The sequence below is a fragment of the Mytilus edulis genome, chromosome 9 (genome assembly GCF_963676685.1).
Source record: "Mytilus edulis chromosome 9, xbMytEdul2.2, whole genome shotgun sequence".
In the NCBI taxonomy this organism is placed as follows: Eukaryota; Metazoa; Mollusca; class Bivalvia; order Mytilida; family Mytilidae; genus Mytilus; species Mytilus edulis.
Window position 1 is genome coordinate 82975527 of NC_092352.1, and position 5928 is coordinate 82981454.

Below are 5928 nucleotides of genomic sequence, written 5' to 3' on the forward strand. Positions count from 1 at the left end.
ATTAATAGTTGATCTGGCATTAAAAGGAATGTTTCCAAATTTTAGAAAAAAAATAACAATATACATATTATATGACATGTTTACGCCACGGACCATCTAACCAGGTTCTGTGACTTGCAACCGGCACATAAACAAGTAGGGTTAGGGGTCAAGACAACATTTATATATGATATCAGTAAGATACTTTCACCTTGATGTTTTCAAAAATTGATATTTCCTTAATAATTATATATACTAGTATACTGTTTAGTGGTGCCTGTTTAACGTAAAGCGACGAGTATTACTGCAAAAAAGGGGGGACATGGATAAGATACAGTGAAACCTATTTAAGATAAAAAAAAAAAAAAAAAAAAAAAAAAGAAGAAGAAGAAGATATGGTATGATTGACAATGAGACGCATGAGTCCCCAAATGACACAGAAATTTACAACCAAAGGTCACCGCAGAGCCTTCAACAATAGGCAAAGTGCATACCACATAGTCAGCTATAATAGGCCCCGAAACGACAAATGAGAAAGAACAGAAACGAGAAAACTAACGACCTAATGTATGTACAAATAATAGACGAAAATCAAATATGTAACACAGCAACAAACGCTACCCATTGAATGACAGGCTCCTGACTTGGGCAATGCACATTCAAGTACATATAAAATGTGTCGAGGTTAAACATATACATTGTAAGTGGGATCCCAACCCTCCTCTAACCATGGACAGTGGTGTAGCAGTACAACATACGAACACTAAAGTGATATCATAAGACAGGCGAACTTTTAACACTAAAGTCATGTTTAATCTATAGGGAATGTACTCAAAGGCATCTTAAATTAACTTTGTTGATTTTAACCTATGTTTCCGAAAATTTAACCTTAAATTCCTCTTAAAAAGTTCGAACAAGAAATACATAGACCACGCCTAAGGCTTATAAACAAACCACATCGATCTATCTCTTTTCTTTTGATATATGAAACTATATATATTTTTTTATAATGTACAATTAATATCTCATTTTCCAAATTATAATACTCCAGCAAACAAACATGATTTGCCATAAGCCGAGTCCAGTAAGGTCAAATGAATTGCAAATTACAACAAAGAAGTATCAAAGTGTCGAAGTAAACTTAAAGGTGTGATTTTTTTTATATTATACCCGCATTGACAAATTACATTGTAGTTATCACAAAATGTGAATGCCAACACACAAAAAAATGACAATAAAAACACTATTACCTTCTAAGTTGACAAATATATAATCTATAACGATCGGGTAGACAAAAACAAACATGTGTATAAGAGTTATGAGGGTCTATAAAGAGTTTAGTTATCACTCTTTTTTTGCTATGTCTGTGACGTGTTTCTTCGAATAACATGCCCACAAAATGTCAAATGAGTTATCACAAAATGTCATTTGACAAACATCTAATTTATAGCGATAAAAAAATAAACATGTGTATAAGAGTTATAAGATTGTTTACAAAGTTTAGTTATCACGGTGTTTTATTTTGTGTCTGTGACATGTGTTTCTGCAATAACATACCTCACAAAAGGTACTCTCGAGTACAAACACATGGCGCATTACTCTGATATTTAGATACTGTAGTTATAGTACATGTGTGTATATTGGATGCAGAAATATAAAAGAGCCTGAAAAAGAACCGACAAATATCCTTGATTAAACTTTCCCAACTTTGGCCAAGTTCTTATATATCATCATATAAATATATAGATCTAAATCATAATTATGTATTACATAATACATGTACTACACACAAGCATCAAGTTTCTGGTTCGGTGTTGCGGCCTGAGTTACATGAAATAAGGCTAAAACCTGGTTAAACAGCACAAATTATGCATAATTTAGGGGCCAATACCTTGTTATTTATAATGTAATACGCTACGCGTCGCCAAAACTCAATTTGCGACAGTAAAACAAACGAGGGCTGTCTGCAAATACAATACAGCTATCTCTGTATTCCTCGCAAATGAAATTTGGTTTAACACCCCTCTTCTAGATCTTCTTCGTGTAATTATTCCAAAACAGTCAAATGTCCGCTCTCTATCATTGAAATTGCTGCCGACTTGGAGTATCAGTTTTAGGAATATTTATGTCTAGGAAGAAGGATCCCGTATTTGGTATGAATTAAACAACAATATGAGTGAGACATTGTAAAATCAGTGTTCAATGCATGTCGTCCCTCTTTCAAAAGGCAATATAGTTCATCAAAGATGTTATTTTCGAAATGGTTTTTGTTTATGTATGTTTCGCTTTTACAAATTCCCAGTTTCCATTAAGGATAGTAAAAAGATAACATGATAGTCAACAAGCAGAACTCCTCCTCAACTAAATACAACTTTAATGACTACGAAGGTTTGTTATAACATACGATTAACCGGTTGGTTTTTTTTTTACATTTGTTTATCTCATTGTTGTTCACCCCCAGCATCTTCTTTTATTAACCAATAAATGAACAATTGCAGGAGTGAGCTTTGGAATAACAATGAACTCTTTCAGACGCATACAATGTCATGCTATTTACAAAACAGGATAGCTATTATAGTTGTTTATGTTTATGATAGAAATTCTTGGAAATCAGATAAAAATTAATGTACATTTATTTTAAGTATAGAAAAGTACACGTTGCCTAACATATCTGTTGCTTGTTAGGCATTATCACTGTGTAGTATTGTTATAGATAATTTAATGAATTGTTTGTTCTGCTTTGAAGACATCATAAAAGAAAGATACAGGATACATTGTATACCGGGAATTACTTATATATGGGAAGTTTTAGTCTGTCAATAATGTGTGTGAGCGTCAAGGCTTTTGTGAAATCTCCAATGAAGTTGTTGTTTATGATAGCGAAACATCGCCACTTAATTTCATTAAATGGTTGGCGATTAAAAAAGAAATTATAGAGATAAGAAAGTAGTAAACAAACATTTTTGATAAAATAAAAGTGCAGACGACCCAGTCTTGTACGTGAATAAATGTCGAAGTAAACAAAAACATTCCGCTTGTATAGCTTACTATTACGTGTATGGGTTCCTAAGTTGTTGAATACCTTGCATTGACTTGTAATTGTTGACATCTTTACCCTGGTATTTTAGGGATAACAGCTCTTTACGATCAAACTCTTTTTACTGTGTTTATCAAATCATTGCAGCCGTAGTTGCTTTCACCGGTACAATTGTAAAAGCTCTGACAGAAATTCAATCTGGGTATAACAAATCTGATGTCCACGAATTGGTTAGCTTACATGCAACACTCTGTTTTCCATTAGAACTAAGTATATTTACACGAGCGCGGAACCATGGTGTATGCAAGCAGGAGACACATGGCGTGTCGACGACTACGATTTCCTAGGTTTGAAAGTCGATAATCTAATATCAATTAGGGACGACATCAAAAGATCGATGTTGGATAAAAAACTTAAATCAAATAGTTTGGGGGTGGGGGTTAAAATTCTGCAAGTTTTGTATATTTAAAATCAATTTTTACATATATCTCTATTGGTAAATCAATTTTTCCCAAATTAAGTTAAGAGGGGGGTGGATGGGTCAGTGAAAAAACTATGTGAATTAAGTTTTTTATCCTGCATTGAACTTTTGATGTCGTCCCTTAGTCACTACATTTTGTACCTTGTTGTAATCCACGTCGAGTATACCTTCAAAATTCCAATTTCAGAAACCGTATTTGTTGGCATAACAATTATCAGAACAGAAAATAGAAAAAAATATCATTATTAGCGCAAGGCGGACAAGGATCTGTACTTTAACAATATACATTATTAAGATTGACAGAAACATTTCTCAAAAATAGGTAAATATTGGTGGGTGGGTGTTTTTATTTTCAACACGGAAATACTCATGCATCCAGACGACATAGATATGCATAGTTGCTTTTAGTCAATTGAAATTCTCCAAAATTAGACGCAATTCTTTTTTTTATATATCTTTCACAGAAAAATTGATACAGGTATATTTTGGGAAACTATGAACAATTGGTTCAGCTTATAACTATTTTATTTGATCAATGATAAAACGATACGAAACGAAGAAGTTTATGATTGATGAAAAATGTTTTTGTGTTTTTATTTGTTAAATGTTTATTATTCATTAATGCTATCGCTATCGATATAAATGTAAAAACTATCTTTAATTCATTGCTCTTCTAAGAATAATATTGTAGACATAATAAGAAAACGTAAACAAATCTCTAAGACGATTCTGTACTGTAACAGTGCATATATAAATGTCAAGAAAATACGTCGAAGAAATACGATTACCATTTATTTACAAGGGCTGCAAGACCTTAATAGTATCTGCGTGATACATGTATACTTTCAAGATTTTTAAAGCAGACATTTCATTGATTACTAGCTACTAGAACAGAAAGTAGAAAGGAGTAATTTAATATCAATCTGAGCGTAGGGCGAATAAAGTTGGTACTGCAATCACATATATACATGATCCTTCAGATTGACCCGAGCATTTCTCAAAAATATTAAAATGTTGGTAGGTGGTTAACACGAAAACATTACGGCCTCTAAACCACAAAGATATAAATAGTTCACTTGTTTCTACAAATTTGTAAAATTCTCGAAAATTAGACGAAATGCGCGATAGATATAAGATTAATAAAGTTTTATTTTTGGAAACTATGTATGATCAATTGATTTAGCTTTAAACTATTCTATTTGATCAATGATAAAACGATGCGAAAAGGATCAGTTTATGATTGATGAAATAGGTTTGCTTGTTATTTTTTGTTTAAAAAGTATTCACATGTGTATATACCATTCGATGTTAACATACACTGCACCTGCATATTAATATAATAATACATATTAATTCAGGTGACGTTCAAAGCGATATGTAAGAGAAGGGGCAATTTTCAAAGCATCTTCAATCTATACTCAAACTGAACCGTATCACAGCTATACGTGTGGGTACTATGAGGTTCTAACCGCATAACGTCTATCTATATGTTCAGAAAGAAAGTGAAAAAGTAAAGTTGATTTCATTGAAATGCAACTAACTCTGTAAGCTAATTGTTTCGTTAAAATTTGTCAATACGTACTGATTTTTCATTTTATAAAAAAAAAGTAGAACTGTAGTTCTCATTTCTGCAAAACGTAATATAATCTATATCGAAATAAATTTATAAATAATACGATTTTAACTTTCAAATTTCAAAACTTGTTCCGTTTAAAAATCAAAGAAGCAAGTTCATTTAAATTCACTTTCAAATATATTGATGATGTTCTTTCCACTAACAATCCAAACTTTTCTGATTGGATTTTATTGATATATCCCAAGAACTAGAAATTTAAGAACAACAGACACTGCTTCATCCGCCTCATCTTTAGACTTTTATCTCGAATTTGACATACACGGTCATCTCAATACCATATTCTATGACAAACGATACGATTAACATTTTGTTTTATCATCCCCCCCACACACACACACACTTTAGAAGCAATATAACAAATTCACCTGCAAATGGGATATACTTTTCCCAACTTATTTGGTATTCAAGAGCTTGCAGCAACTACCCCGGCTTTGTTAAACGTCACCAGAGTCTGAGCAGCAAGTTGATCAACCAGGTCTATGTCAAAAAACGTATCGTCCTTCTTCTAAAAAAAAAAGTATATCGGAAGGTAATCAAACCGTATTGATGAATATTCCGTATCAACTGCACAAGTAACGATGGTCTTGAAGTATAGATTTTGGGAACTAACGTTCTTCATCATCTTGATAACGTATCATAGTATTCTTTTATTTGTCGTTATCATGTCTATTACTTTTGCTGTTTAGTCTGTGTTTCGTGGTATCAATTTGACGTAGCTCTGTACTTATACTTCCCGTCATTATGTTATTTTTCGCTGATAATTTTTGTATTCTTGTCTTTTATTTTTAATAATAT